The sequence below is a fragment of the Erinaceus europaeus genome, chromosome 2 (genome assembly GCF_950295315.1).
Source record: "Erinaceus europaeus chromosome 2, mEriEur2.1, whole genome shotgun sequence".
In the NCBI taxonomy this organism is placed as follows: domain Eukaryota; kingdom Metazoa; phylum Chordata; class Mammalia; order Eulipotyphla; family Erinaceidae; genus Erinaceus; species Erinaceus europaeus.
This window is the reverse complement of record NC_080163.1, coordinates 39,354,310-39,371,448: the sequence shown is the minus strand read 5'-3', so window position 1 is coordinate 39,371,448 and position 17,139 is coordinate 39,354,310.

Here is a 17,139-nt window from a genome sequence, read left to right as displayed (position 1 = left end):
AATCCACCAGTCTTGCTTCAAAAACAATTTAAAAATAGAATGCACCTGATTTCCACCAAGATGGGGATAAAGACTATAGCTTTTTGGAACCATCATTTCCTTTCACCTAGTAAACACAAGGGATCTTTCAGGCTCCCCATAAGCCAATTAAGACTTTTTAGTGGGGAATTAGCCCCGGATATGCAGCTACCTGTAGAGGTAGGGGCGGTGGGAGAGTCTTTCTTTTGAGGAACTCCACATCAGCTGGCTCTGTGATTCAAAGAGAGGGGATTAAAAAGATCAATACAGTGTGACCACTGGCTAGGAAGTCCCAGTGACAGGTGGGCCCAGGCTGGGCAAGCAGAAGGGTCCACTCTTATAACAGCCTATTTAGGGGGGGGAATTGATTTGTAAACAATGCCTCTGAATTGTTGTTCTTGGAGGCTGGAATCACCCTGACTGTGAGGTGTGGGATAAATTATGCTGGTGTGGTGGTTTCCCTGGGTGTGGCTGCAGCTGCCTAAAATTGTGAGTTAGGGACCCAATACCTCTCTGCCTACCCCCACCCCTTTGTGTTCACAAGCTGTGCTCACTGTGGGGAAGAGGGTTCGGGTTCAGGCTTGCTCTGCCAGCTCTCTAGGGCAAAAGCCAACATTCTCACTTGCTGCAGAGAAATCAACCCTCCAACCTCAGTGGGGATTTTTCTAACTGCAGTGTGTTTGTCATCTGACAGTTAGCTAACAGTGCTGACAAGTAGTGGCTTTTGTTTTAAATCTCAGAATGTGCAGTTAGGAGATACAGTGCCTAAACTGTTATTGCTACCTGTGCCAAGTTTCCCTATACTAAGACTCCATTTTCTTTCACAGAGTTGCCCTTTTTCCTGAATATAATTATGGGGGGGAGGAAAATGGGTTCAGAAAAAAATAACTATTTAGGAGGTCTGTAGAAGCACAAAGTCTTAAGTAAGGCCACTCATAGTATTTTCCTCTGTAGAAGCATTTTCTCTCTTCATATTCATGCCCTAATGAGTTGGACTAACAGATTCATATGTGAGTCCCCTGCAGGTATCCCTAGGCTCTGCCACAGGCAAAGACCCCTCTCTAAGATTTGGGGGAAAAGGGGTTTTGGAAAGTTTGGTGTCTTCTCTAACTGCCCTAAAGCAGTGACAAAGGGTCCTCGAATGAAAGCTTTAGTAGTTGCAAGGTCTCAGGATAGGGTCATTTCTGCTAAAAGCTCCAAGGAAAAAGTTGTGTCTCCTGAGTGACCCTGCCTGGGGCCCCATTCTATTGTCTGTCTCAGAATTAATTCACTCTACTAGCTTTTCATTTTTGTGAAGCAAAAGGCACGAATGATCTGCATCAGATTTTCTGCTCTCCCATACAGAGGATGCTTAGAAGTGACTCCCTTCAGCTTTCTAAGGCGCTCAGGCTGGGTCTGCAAGGAGGGCAAGTCCCCTATGGAGACTCTGTTCAGCCATGGTGTAGGTGCACGTGTCTAGGCCAATGGAAGAGAACAGTCTATTATGTTACTATTGTCCAACATCCTTGGGATAACCAGAAGCAAACAAACACCCCAAGCAACCTGGAGCTTGGGCTGCAAGAGAAGCTTTGTCTCACACAGCTGCATACAGTTAGCACTAAAACAAGAAACTACCCCTAAGACTAAAGAGGAATAAATGGTATTCCCAATTTTCTTGTCAAAAATAGGCTCATAACTCAAGGTGCAAAGCTCAGCATAACTTTCCATTTTAAGAAATAGGTCCCCCCCACATCTCTCTCTCTCCCTCTCTCTCTCTCTCTCTCTCTCTCTCACACACACACACACACACACACACACACACACACACACACACACACACATTATGGCATTGAGGCTTCAGAACGTTTTCAGCTAGAAAGCACTTACATATAGTGTGTTAAACCACTACCACTAATACCACCACCACAATACTGAAATTCCATCCCCCCACACAGTAGCACACCCACATAGTATATGGGAACTGGAATCTGGGTCTCACACATGGTAAAGTGGGCACCATCCCCAATGAACTAGCTCACCAGCCCAAAGAAACATCTTTATTTTTAATTTGTGTATTTTATTTTTAATTCTTTTACTAGTGGTTTAACAAAAGTTTTCAAGATTATGAGGTTACAGGGGTAAAGTTTCACACTGAACACACCACCTAAGTTCTATGCCCTTCTCATCCCTGCAATAAATGCCATAGTTCTCTCAAAGTCTGAGACACACAGTTTGGTTACCTCATGCCCCCCCAAATAATCTATGCTTTGATTATCTATATGACACATCATTGAAACCATACAGTAGTTGTCTTTCTACTTTTTATTTATTCCAATACATACAATCAACTCTAGTTCCATCCATTTTGTCCTAAAGGATAAAATATCATCTTTTTTTTAATTGCAGAGTATATATTCCATAACTTCTTTATCTAATTGTTCCATATTTTGGCTATTGTGAGTAGTGCAGAAATGAACACAGGGGTACACAAGTCTCTTGGAATTACTGTTTTTGTGTCCTGTGGACCTAGGACTGGTACTGCTGAATCTAAAATAGTTTCATTTTTACTTAAGGATTCTCCATATTGTAAAAAAACATATTTAATAGCATCAACTTCCATGGGACATCTCCACACCTACCAGTTAATTCTATTCTTTTAAGTAAGCATGCATATATGTGACTCCCTTAGAGCTTCCAAATAAAAAAGGGAGATGTCTTGGGGGGGGGGGAGGTGGGCGGTGGGCAGTGGTGTACCCAGGTAAGTGTACATATATAGCACCATGAACAAGGACCCAGATTCAAGCCCCCACTCCCCATGTGCGGGGTGGAGGGACACTTCACTAGCAGTGAAGCAGGCCTGCAGGTGTTTTTCTCCCTCTCTGTCTCCTCTCCACTCTCAATTTCTCTCTGACCTGTCAAATAGAAAGGAAGGAAGGAAGGAAGGAAGGAAGGAAGGAAGGAAGGAAGGAAGGAAGGGGCTGCCAGGAGTGGTGGATTTGTAGAGGTGGGCACTAAAGCTCAGCAATAACCCTGGTGATAATAAATAAATAAATAAATAAATAAATAAGAGGTAGTTTCAAATGTTCATTTCTAGCTCAGTGAGCTCTTTTTCCCAGCAGCAAATTCTTCTCTTTAAATATTTATTTTTATTTGATAGAGCATGATGAGAGAAACTGAGAGGTCAAGAAGAGCCAGGGAGGTGCAGCGTTGCTTCACCAGTCATGAAGCTTCCCTCCTGCAGATGGGGCCTGGGGACTTGAACCTAGATCCCTGTGCATGGTAACATGTGCACTCAACCAGATGTGCTACTGCCCAAACCCCATGAAGTATTCCTTACCAATCCACAGGTGTCTGAAGACAGTTTGGGGATTACTAGAATATGAAACTAGCACATTACTAGAGCATGAAACTACCCACAGACAGCTACTTCTCGACCTCAATGGAATCTCCCACCTGGAAAGGTTATCGTGAATTTTCTACCTTTATCTCCCTATTTGTTGGTATGCTTCTAAATTCTGCTTATAAGACCTTCTGTTTTGATCATCACATTAGGTTCACTTGTATTGATTAACTTTGTGGTCTATTTACATAATCATTGTTTTCATTGGTTTAATCCCCATTGGTTCGTGCTTTTTCCTTTGCCCCACCCCCTATCCTATGTACTTCCTCTTATTGACACTTCCACCTCAGGAGATATAAAAAGACAGGGCTTTCTAATGAAGAGGATTAGATTAGATTGTTGAGCTGCATCCCTGCTGGTCAATAAAGATTGAACTGCGTTCCCAGCTCAGCCATGAGTCCCTGGTCATCTCTCTCCCGCGCAAGCTAGCCGACATCTGAACTGCGTCCCGAACTGGGACCGGCACCTATTCATTTCAGAACTGGTATAACATGTGTGTTAACATACAGCTTCCAAGTCTGTGCAATACCAGGCCAGAGAATATTGGGATGGTGTTTAAAATAAAGCATGTTCACTCATTCTGTCATTTTTAAAAAAAATTTTTATTTTACTTATTCCCTTTTGTTGCCCTTGTTGTTTTATTGTTGTAGTTATTATTGTTGTTGTCGTCGTTGTTGGATAGGACAGAGAGAAATGGAGAGAGGAGGGGAAGACAGAGAGGAGGAGAGAAAGACACCTGCAGACCTGCTTCACCACCTGTGAAGCAACTCCCCTGCAGGTGGGGAGCCGGGGTTCGAACCAGGATCCTTATGCCGGTCCTTGTACTTTGCACCACCTGTGCTTAACCCGCTGCGCTACAGCCTGACTCCCTATTCTGTCACTTTTAATGAGTCATCAAGCTCTTTCTGTGCACTAAGCATTCTTCCAGGCACTAGGGTGATCAGGACACAATTTTCACCTGAAAAGAGATTACATCCCAGCAAGGAAAGATAAAATCATGGCAGTGGTAAATACTGGGGAGAAAATAAAATAGGGGTGGCAGAAGGTTCACATGGTAGAGTACATGCTTTATTTTACTATGGTCTGAGGCCCAGGTTTTGGGCCTATGAAACCAAATAGGAATACCAGGCACAGAACCAGTGGAAGTTCCACAAATGGTGACATGATGCCATGTATCTCGTTTTCTTTCTCAGTCTTTCCTTCTCTGTTTTTTTCTGATATTTTAAAAGGAGGGGGACTGGGTGGTGGTGCTCCTGGTTGAGCACATGCAGTACAGTGTGTAAGAACCTGAGTTCAAGCCCCCATTCCTCACCTTCAGGAGGGAAGCTTTGCAAGTGGTGTAACAGTGCCATAGGTGTCTCTTTCTCTCTCTCCCCTTCTCTCTAGATTTTGCTCTACCTTTATTCACCAAGTAATTAAATATTTCTTAAAAACTAAAGAAGGAGAAGGAGGAGGAGAAGGAGAAATTTAAAAAGGTGAATAAAGGCAGCCAGGAAGGTGACACACTGGATAAAACACTGGACCCTCAAGCATGAGTTCCCCAATCCAATCCCTGGCATCACATATGCCAGAGTAGTATGCTGGTTCTCCACTTCTCCTTCTATTCCCTCATGAATTAATAAATAAATCTTTAAAAAGAAAAATGGAAAGCCACTGAGGACAGTGGAATTATAAAGTTGCAAAGTCCTGGCACAATGAGAAAAGAAAGTAAAATAATGGGAACATGAGATGTCAGGGAAGGAAGGAGATAAGGAGGTTTTTCTTTTGGGAAAGACAGTCAGAAATGACTTTTTTTTTTTTTTAGAAAGGACTTTTAAGAGATGCCATTTGAGTGGTCCAGGAGGTCACGCAGTGGATATAGCATTGGCCTGTCAAGCATTAGGATATAGCATTGGCCTCTCAAGCATTAAGTCCTGAGTTCAATCTGGTTCTTTCTCTCTTTTTTTCTTTTTTAAAAACGTTTTATTGATTTATTAATGAGAAAGATAGGAGGAGAGAGAAAGAACCAGACATCACTCTGGCACATGTGCTGGGGATTGAACTCAGGACCTCATGCTTGAGAGTCCAAAGCTTTATCACTGCACCACCTCCCAAACCACTCTTTCTCTCTTTCTTCCTATCTTTCTCATTAGTAAATAAATAAAATTTAAAAATTAAAAAAAAATAAAGAGATGTCATTTGAAGCAAGGCCCAAATACTGATAGAAGGAGAAGTCTTGATAGTACCTGGCGGAGACACCAGGAAGGTGGCACAAGAAGCCCTGAATAAGCCCTGTGCATTAAAGAGATAATGAGGGACAATATGAAGATAGATGAGGAACAGCACAAGTCATGGTGAGCCTTATAAACTATTATAGATCTCTGGTATTGTTCAAAAGATAAAGTGTTGGAGGCAAAGGAGTGATCTGAATCGACATTCTTAATTCTCATATTAGGGTATGAGAATTAACACAAGACGGGTGTTATCACATGGATATAATATCTCATCTTTCAACGATAGGTGTCTACACACCAACCCCACCAACTACTTAGGTCCTTCTTCATAATGCTCATGCATTATTGTTCTCTTGTATAGTAAAGAACTTAACTTTTATCTTATGGACACTGCAACTCACACTTTCATCTTTATTTTTGATGCTAATGTGGGCAGTTTCAGACAAGGCTTATCATTATCTAGTCTTTGTAGACAGTTTTGGTTAGGATTCTATGTGGTCATTGCTCCTGACCCAAATCTTTGAAGACATTATTTTATTTTTTCATTTATTTTATTCACTTGTTATTTTTTTGAAAGAGAGTATGTGAGAGAAAAAGAAACCAGAGTACCACTCTGTCATATGGTGCTAGAGATAAAACCTAGGACCTCATGAATGCAACCAGAGTCATATACAGATTGAACATAACCTCTACCAAGTTTCTTGCAAATATCTTCAAGGGAATAGAACAAAACCACACAAAAAAAATTTATCTGGGAGGGAGTCGGGCGGTAGTGTAGCGGATTAAGTGCACGTAGCGCAAAGCGCAAGGACCGGAGTAAGGATCCCGGTTCGAGTCCCCGGCTCCCCACTTGCAGGGGAGTCGCTTTACAGGTGGTGAGGCAGGTCTGCAGGTATCTATCTTCCTCTCCCCCTCTCTGTCTTCTCCTCCTCCTCTCTCCATTTCTCTCTGTTCTATCTAACAATGATGACATCGATAACAACAATAATAACTACAGCAACAATAAAAAAAATAAGGGCAACAAAAGAGAAAAATATATATATATATATATATATATTTAAAAATTTATCTGGGATTGGTGAACACCCAGAATTGGCAAAGCAATCCTGAGAAGAAAGAACAAAAAGGAGACACAATGCTTCCTGAGCTCAAATTACATGATAGGGTTATCATAAACAAAACTACCTGGCACTGGGACAAAAATAGACACACAAACCAGAAGAATAGAAGCAAGAATACAGAAAGAAGTTAATCAACCCCACAGATAACTAATTTTTGACAGGGGAGCCCACAATATTAAATTGAAAAACTCTCTTCAACAAATAGTGCTGAGAACATTGAGTTGAACAGGCAAAAGAATGAAACAGGACTACCATGCACAAAAGCCAACTCCAAATGGATCAAAGACTTGGACAGTACACTAGAAACCATCAAATACATAGAAGAGCACTCCACAATGTTTGTTTTGAAAATATCTCTGAAGAGAGGAGGCCAACAGCAACGACAAAAAAAATGAAAAACAACAATGTGACTACATCAAGCTTGAAGAAATCATGTTAAGTTAGATAAGTCAGAAACAGAAGGATGAATATGGGATGATCTCGCTCATAGGTAGTAGTTGGAAAACAAGATCAGAAGGAATAACACTAAGCAGAACTTGGACTGGAGTTGGTGTATTGCACCAAAGTAAAAGGTTCTAGGGTGGGTGGGGTGGGAGGGAGGGTTCGGGTCCTGGAACACAATGGTAGAGGAGGACCTAGTGGAGTTGAATTGTTATGTGTAAAACTAGGAAATGTTACACATGTACAAACTATTGTATTTTACTATCAACTGTAAACCATTAATCCCCCAAGAAAGAAATTTTAAAAAAGAAAAAGAAGAGGGGGAAGGGAACATTTTCTTTAAAACAACAAATTTCCAAGTAATTGGAAATGAAACTGTAAACTTCTAAATAAGCCACTATTCAAAGAGGAAAAAAAAAAAAACTGCAAACGTTGTGACTGTCTGAAAAACACACTGATTTCAATAATAACTCATTTCTTATAACACTGGCACTAATTTTCTTTGTATTGTCACCATTATTGGAGCTTAAAACCTGCACTATGAATCCACTGCTCTCAGCAGCCATTTTTAAAATTCTTTCTCTTTTCTCTTTTATTTTTTTTTCTATTTTATTTGATAGGACAGAGAGAAATTGATAGGGGAAGGGGAGATAGAGAGGGAATGACAGTCACCTGCAGATCTGCTTCACTGCTTGTGAAGTATATTCCCTGCAGGTGAGGAGCAGGTGTTTCTTGTGTATGGTGCGATGTGTACGTTCAATAAGATACACTACCCCTGACACACACACACCTGTTTTTGTTTTAAATATGTTTGTTTTGCCACAAAATATTATACCGTATCTTCTTACAATTTTATATTATTTCTGTATTTCTTCCAACACCAGCAGGTTATATATACTTAAGACTTCATTCTAGGATAGTATTCTCTTTTTACAAATATATCAATGGTTAAAAAAGTGAAAACACCTGAAAAATGTCTTCTATCAACATAATACACATATATTTTGTACATGAGAATTCTACATTATGTTGATTTTTGAAGATCTAATACAAAAGAAAATTTTAGATTTTGCAGAGAAAAATATTTTGAATTTGAAATGGAGACACAATACATAAAAGTTGTGGAATCTGCTAAAATAGTACATGTTGAAATTACAATATGTCCAAGCACATTAGGAAAGAAACTTATACTATTGTTTATGTTATGAAACAAGGTATTTTGAACTAATAATTAGTTTCTTACTAAGAAAATAGAAGGGGGTAGTAAAAGAAGAAGAAATCAGAGGCCAGGTGGTGGCACACCTGGTTGAGCGCACATGTTACAGTGTGCAAGGACCCAGGTTCCAGCCCCCAGTCCCCACCATTGGGGGAAAGCTTTGCGAGTGGTAAAGCAATGTTGCAGGTGTCTTTCTGTCCCTCTCCCTATCTACCACCCCTTCCCTTTCCATTATAAAGATAATAATAAAAAAGGAGGAAATTAGATTAAAAGTCAGCTGACTAAAGGAGATGCTAAGAAAAACAGCAAACTTCAGTGATATTGGACATAGAACGCAATAGGAAAAAAATCAGAGCTGAAAAAGTCATTTTTAAGAAAAGACAAAACAAGGGAGTCGGGCAGTAGCAAAGAGAGTTAAGCGCACGTGGTGCAAAGTACAAGGACCAACGTAAGGATCCCGGTTTGAGCCCCTGGATCCCCATCTGCAGGGGAGTCACTTCACAAGCGGTGAAGCAGGACTACAGGTGTCTACCTTTCTCTCCTCTTCTTTGTCTTCCCCTCCTCTCTCCATTTCTCTCTGTCCTATCCAGCAGCAACAATAATAACTACAACAATAAAACAACAAGAGCAACAAAAGAGAATAAACATTTTAAAAAAGGAAAAGACAAAATTGATAAACTCTTCACCAAACTGATAAAAAAAAGATATTAATTTCTAATCATGAATTTAGAAACTATTATTCATAGATCATAGAAACTTTACAAATGGGAGTTGGGCAGTAGCACAGCAGGTTAAGCGCTGATGGTGCAAAGCGCAAGGACCGGCGTAAGCATCCAGGTTCGAGCCCCCAGCTCCCCACCTGCAGGGGAGTCGCTTCACAGGTGGTGAAGCAGGTGTGCAGGTATCTATCTTTCTCTCCTCCTGTCTTCCCCTCCTCTCTCCATTTCTCTCTGTTCTATCCAACAACTACATCAATAACAACAATAACTACAACAATAAAACAACAAGGGCAACAAAAGGGAATAAATAAATAAATAATAAAATATTTAAAAAAGGAAACTTTACATATATAAAGATACATGTTATGTGAGCGCTTAACCAGGTGCGCCACTGCCTGGCCCCTGTAAAGATACATGTAAACAACTTCTGTCAATACATCTGGGAAAAGATAAACGCCTCAAAAGATACAAACTACAAATGGGCTTGTACAGCAGTAGAGTGCAGGATCTGTAAGTATGAGGTCCTAAGTCTGATGTCCAACATCAGAGTGATGAGTTGACTCTCCTTGTTTTAAGTTTATTTTTTATTTGTGATTAATAGTGAGTGGTTTATGAAGAGGGAGAGAGAAAGACACCTGCAGACCTGCTTCACCGTTTGTGACACAAACCCCCTGCAAGTAGGGAGCTGGGGACTCAAACCGGGATACTTATGCAGGTTCTTACGCTTTGCGCCATGTGGGCTTAACCCGCTGCGCTACATCTGACTCCCTTCTGTTGTTTTTCTTTTTCTTGCAGTTCATGTGTATCAGTTCTCTACATTCCATATATAAGTGAAACCATCTGGTTCTTTCACCTCTTTACTTATTTTGCTAAACATAATCACCTCCAGTTCCATTCATTTTGTCCCAAAGAACACAATATCATTTTTGATTGCAGAGTAGTATTCCATGGAGTATATATCTCATAACTTCTTTAGCTAGTCATCTGATGATAGGCAATTAGGCCACTTACACTCTTTGGCTATTATGAATAATGCAGCTATGAACATAGGAGTGCATATGTCCGTTTGACTAAGTGTTTTCTTGTCCTTTGGATAAATGCTGAAGAGTTTTCCTTTCTTTACTGATTCTCCATTATGGTCTTCCAAAGGGGCTGTACCAGTCTGCATGCTCACCAGCAGTGTAGCATAGTCCCTTTTTCTCCACAGCCTCACCTGTCATTTCCTGTTTTGCTGATGTAAATCATTCTCTCATGTATAAGAATCTCATTGGAGAGTTTTAATTTGCATTTCTCTAATGATAAGTGAAGTGGAGAAATCCTTCATATATCTGTGGTCTATGTGTATCTGTTCTTTAGAAAATTGTGCAGTTCTTTGGTGAACTTTTTTATTGGGTTATTTATTTTCTAAAACTGTACCAATCCTTTATAGATGTGTGATAAGCAAATATAAAACTGTACCAATCCTTTTTATATGTGTGATAAGCTGAGTTGCCTGGCTATCCTTGTGTAGTTTACTTTCAATGTTTAGATTCATGTAATCCCATTTATTTACCCCAGTTTTCATATCCCATGGCTATGGGGTTAACTCTCCAAACATATCTTTGATGTGAAAATTCTGTAGTTTTCTTCATCCTTTATAGGATATACTCTAGGAAATTATTAAAAGAAAGAGAAGGGCACACAGAAATGGAAGAGCATTCCTTGTTCCTGGATTGGAAGAATATACAATATTAAAGTGGCCATTCTACCAAAAATAATGTACCAAGATCCCAATGGCATTTTTCAAGGAAATTGAACAGGCTCTTCAAAATTTTCTATGAAACTACAAGAAACCACAAATAGCCAAAGCACTTCTGATATATTAGCAACTGAGTAGTGGTACACCTGGTTGAGCATACATGTTACAATGCACAAGGACCCACCACCAGGGGGAAAGCTTTGCAAGTGGTGAAGCTGTGTTCAGGTGTCTATCTGTCTCTCACCCTCTCTATCTCCCCCTTCCCTCTCAATTTCTGACTGTCTCTAGCCAATATGCAAATAAACAAAGGTAATATTTTTAAATGGAAGTTATCATGCTCTCCAATTTTGGTTTATACCACAAAGCAGTAGTAATAAAAATAGCATGGTAATGGGAACAAAAATGGACACTTGAATTAATGGAACAGAATCAAGGGCCCAGAAATGAACCCACATATATACAACCATGACAAAGGGGCCAAAATTATTTCAGTTGAGTAAAGAAGGTCTCTTCCACAAATGATGGTGGGGGAACTGGATAAACACATATAGAAAAGTGAAATGAGACCACCACCTAATACCCTACACCAGAAAATATTTTAGTCCATCAGCATATTAGCCATCAAGCTCAAACAAAAATTACTAAAGTCATGTGCCCCTTGGAACATACCTAAAATAGACTTTCTAGCTTCTCTCCACGCCAAGATCTCTATTCTCATTTACTGTAACCTTTTGGTTACTGCTTCCCGTTTAATATTATTGTTTTGTCTTGCTTTAGATCTTATTGCCTTTTAGCCACCAAGTTGCAGATGCTATGATTTCATCCTGACTTTCCTGGGTAGAAGACCTCTTCAATGTGTCCCAGAACCTTACCTCTCCAAAGCCCTATCCCACTATGGAAAAATAGAAGGCTGGGGGTATGGATCAACCTTTCAACTCCATGCTCAGCAGAGAAGCAATTACAGAAGCCAGAACTCCCACCTTCTACACTTCCAAAAGATTATGGTCCATACCTCCAGAGGGGGAGAATAGTTAGGGAAAGATGATCAGAGGACTCTGAACTTCAATTCCATCAGGATCAGAGAGAGAAGAAAAAAGAAAGAACATTAAGAAGCAACAATGGGTTAAGGTATGACTTAGGAAGAGGGCAGAAGGTAGATAGCATAATGGTTATGCAAACAGACTCTCATGCCTGAGGCTCCGAAGTCCCAGGTTCAATCCTCCCACACCACTATAAGCCACAGCTGAACAGTGATTTATTTAACAGCATTTATTTAAAAATAAATAAAATAAGAAGAAAGGAAGAGAAGGCAGAACCCTAGGGAAAAAATGGGCAAATATATAGAGTGTTATAGAAATAATAGTAGGGGGCCCGGCGGTAGCACACCGGGTTAAGCGCACAAAGAGCAAAGGGCAAGGACCCGCGCAAGGATGCCGGTTCCAGTCTCCCGCTCCCCATCTCCAGGGGGATCGCATTGTAAGCGGTGAAGCAGGTCTGCAGGTGTCTATCGTTCTCTCCTCCTCTCTGTCTTCATCTCCTCTCTCAATTTCTTTCTGTCCCATCCAGCAACAATGACAACAGGAAAAAGATGACTGACAGAAGCAATGGATTCATAGTGCAGGCACTGAGCACCAACGATAACACTAGAGGCAAATACTACTACTACTACTATTAGTACTAGTAATAATAATAATAATAGTCAACCCCTATCTGTGACCTTGGGAGAACTACTGCAGTTTCCAATGGAGGAAATAGGGATACAGAACTCTGGTGGTGGGAATGATGTGGAATTATACCCCTGCTATCTCATGATTTTTAAAATCAGTATTAGATCACTAATAAAAAAAAACACAAAAGAAAGGCACTAAAATCAGTTCTCACTACTTATACTGAATGCTCTAGCCAGTGGCATAAATAAAAATAGACAACATACATATTTTAAAAGAATGAGTAATTCTGTCATATATGTATGCAATACATCTACAATTTGGAAAAACAAGAAGATAAAAGATGAACATCACCTGGTTTCCAGACAGTATCATTTTTTGTGAAAGGGAGAACTCAGAGATCAATGCAGCCAAATAAATAACCCCAAAATAAGTTAATATAGTTTATAGCAAAAGATTTTAGACAAAGGTACTCAGGTAGCTAAATGGAGAGAAGATATTTTTCAACAAATGATGGACAAATATATATCCATAAGCAAAAAAAAAAAAAAAGGAAATTTGACCCAAACTTTATACACTTAAAAAATTAACTCAAGTAGCCTGTGAGGTAGTAAGGTGACTAGAGCACTAAGTCTACAATCATGAGCTCCAAGTTCAATCTCTAGCATTACATGTGTCAGAGTGACACTCTGGTTCTCTATCATAAATAAATAAATCTTTAAAAAATTAACTCAAAATTTAAGATTGGGAACTTTTAAAACTGTGGAAGGAGATAGATAAAAATCACTGACTCCCTGGATTAGGTAGACAATTTATTTTAAAATAAAACTAATAAACTGGGTGGGGGAGACAGCATAATGGTTATGCAAATAGACTCTCATACCTGAGGCTAAGTCCCAGGTTCAGTCCCCCACACCACCATAAGCCAGAGCTGAGCAGTGCTCTGGTGTTTCTCTCTCTCTCTGTCTCTCTCTTCATCTCTCTAAAAAAATAATAAAATAAAAATTTTTTAAAAAAGAATCTAATCTTTAAAAAAAAACTAAAAAACTATGTACAATCAAATAAAAAGTTCATAAAATAATTCTACAGACAATTTAAAAACTGCTCTTCAAAAGACACTATAAATAAGATAAGCCACATACTAGAGAAAATGGAATGTTTGCAAAAACACATCTTGCTAAAGGACTGCTATCTGGAATATAAAAGAACTCTGTGAGCATGAAAACTAACAGCCTGATTTAAAAACTGGTTCAAAAAAGTTCTGAACATCCCACCAAAAATGAGATAAGATCTACGAAAAAGTATATGAAGTATTATTCAATATAATTAGTCATTTGGGAAATGCAAATTAAAGTCACAATAAGATACCACAATGCCACAATTCTTTGAATCACTAAAATAATACAACTGATAATACCAAGGGCTACCTATGATATGGGAGTACAAAATAATAGGACAACTTTGGAATAGTTTGTTTCTTACAAAGCTAAGTATGCATGATACATATGTATTAGCAACACCACTCCCAGGTAGTGAGTGACCTAAGAGAAATAAAAACATGTATTGACACAAATCTTTATATTAACTTTATTCAAAATCTTCAAATCTCCCAATCATTTTCACATAAGAACCTAAGTGCTCATCAACAGAAAATATAAAGAAATTATACTTCCAACCACAGCAGTTAATTGACATATGTAAGAACACATATGTATCTCAAAAGCATAATGCTAAGTGGAAAATAAGTCAGACTCAAAGTAAATACTGTGCTAGTGATACAGTTCAGGAGTACAGCACATGCCTTGCATTCATGAGAACTTGGGTTTGATTTGTGACACCACATATGACAAAGCAGTATTCTGCGGGTCTGTCTGTCTCATTTTTTTTTCATCTTAAAAGGCTAAGTAGTATATGAATACATATATGGTATCTGGACAAATGAAAGCTGTAAGGACAAATCAAATTACTCATGTCTAGGGGCAAGTGGAGGGAGATTAATTAGAAATGAAGCAAGAAATAATTTGAGGGTGGTAGAAATATTCTATATCTTGATTGTAATGACAATTACATAATTAGTCAATACTCACACAGCTATATATTGGGTTGTCAGAAAAGCCATGATGCATTTTTGCATGGAAAAACAAACAAAAAATAATGACTTTTCTGACAACCCACCATCTTCAAAGGGTGAATCTGATCATGTAAGTAATATGCCCATAAGCCTGACTTAAACAGTGATTACGAAGTATGGGATCCTCCTCCACCATGTAGCCTCCCTTTCTATGTCTCTCACCTGGATGTTATGCAGCCTAGCTCCTGTCATGAGGATAATGGCAATGCCTAGACAAGTGTGATTCACAGGGTTTTCCAGACCAATCCCCAATGAGAGAAATACAGAAATCAATAGTGTTTTTACTAACTTTTTTTAAAGATTTTATTTATTTATTTATGAGAAAGATAGGGGAGAGAGAGAAAGAACCAGACATCACTCTGGTACATGTGCAGCCAGGGACTGAACTCAGGACCTCATGCTTGAGAGTCTAGTGCCTTAGCCACTGCGCCACCTCCTGGACCACTTTTACTAACTTTTATAGCAATTTAAGTCTGTTGGATCTAACCATAAAGTATCTTACATTTTGGATATCTCTGGATTTTTTTCCCTTCCTTCACTTTTTCAGTAACTCTTTTTTTATTAACTTTCACAAAAACTTTGATCAAAAATATCAAAAGAAATTCACCAGCTAACTGCCCTAAGGAATAGTGGTGCAGCTTGGATAACCCTGCAGCCCTGAATGTCTGTATGAAGCAAGGTTACCTGACCACCCAAAAGACTCCTCTTATGAATGAGAGAATAAACTTTTTTTTGTTATTTTTTTCATTTTTAAAAAAACTTTATTTATTTTCCCTTTTGTTGCCCTTGTTGCTTTATTGTTGTAGTTATTATCGTTGTTGCTATTGATGTCATCGTTGTTGGATAAAAGAGAGAGAAATGGAGAGAGGAAGGGAAGACAAAGAAGGGGAGAGAAAGATAGACACCTGCAGCCCTGCTTCACCACCTGTGAAGCGACTCCCCTGCAGGTGAGGAGCCTGGGGCTTGAACCAGGATCCTTATGCTGGTCCTTGTGCTTTGCACCATGTGCACTTAACCTGCTACGCTATCACCCGACTCCTTAAACTTTGTTTTTTAAGCTACAGTATCCTTGCGCATTTCTATTACAGGAACTGAATGAATCTTACCTTGTCTGGGACACAAAGGTCTGCTAACTCTAAGCAAATACTTTCACCCCAGGAAATGCTATCAGAAAGTGCACAGAATCAAAATATATGGGCCAACAAATATGGTGACTTATGCTTTTCACATAGCAGTGAGTTCCCCAAAGAGAAAGAACTGATGTTCTCACTTCTTCTGCATGGTATCGGCAAGTAAACAGTAAATTATGGATCCATTCCAGTTGTTTACAACTTCCTGGCAGTACTTGGCTTTCCCTGGCTGCTTTGGGAGAAATGAGACTTCCAACAAACAGATGGTGGAACCTATCTGAAAAACTAAAATGGACCAAGATTTTCCGATTGGGACTAATTAGGAATAGGTGCTTCTGACTACTGCTAAGGATACTCAGGCAATGTAATGCATAAGTCCCAATTCAATTTCTGTTAGTCGCTTCTTGCCTCAGTCTTCTCATCTGTAAAATGGGAGATAATGATAATCCCTGTTTACATCATTTTTAAAGGTTTCAATGAGAAGTAATTCACATAATGAGTTAATATTGAGCCTACCTCATTAAAAGAGTTTGATAAATGTTAGCTATTGACTGACTCAGCTGCAAGCCAATTACCCTTTGTAATGAGATGATCTCTCTTTGGTAACCAGATGGTCCCTATGATGCTTAAATGCTGTAGGCCTCAGATACAAACCTGACGAGCGTAACTTGATTCTAATACAGCAGTCTGAGTTAAGGGGCCAAAGCTATGCTTCAAATGTAAAACTGTGACTAGAGGATTTAAGAGGGATTGAATTATACCTAGTGATGGTCTGGTTGAAGTCCAGACACAAATCTCACTAACTTTACAAATTCTTCATATTAGGCAGGAGTACATGAGTACAGTGCCATCCAGGTTACAAAGCAATTTCACATCCATCATCTGATATTAGCCTCACAATGTTCAGTGAAGTAGAAGGGATTATTGTATCTATAGCACAGATGAGGCAAAGGGCTCAGAGGTTAAGTGGTTCACCCAAGGTCACGGGTTTAATGAGAGGAGAAGGTGGGGCTCAGAGTTACATCTGGTTCCAGACCCAGTTCTTTTTCCCAGCTTCTTTTCTACCACTCTAGACTAGTCTCATCTGACCCAAAGTACACTTCCACTATAGTTATATGGTTTATAATCAAGCAAAATCTTAATGAAAATGAACATATATGAAAAGTGAACATAGGGCATGGGATAGATAGTATAATGGTTATGTAAAAAAGACTCTCATGCCTGAGGTTCCAAAAGTCCCAGGTTCAATCCCATGCATCACCATAAGCCAGAGCTGAGCAGTGCGCTAATAATAATAAATAAATAAATAAATAAATAAATAAATAAATAATAGAAGCAATCATCTTAAACAAGCAAGAAAGGAAGG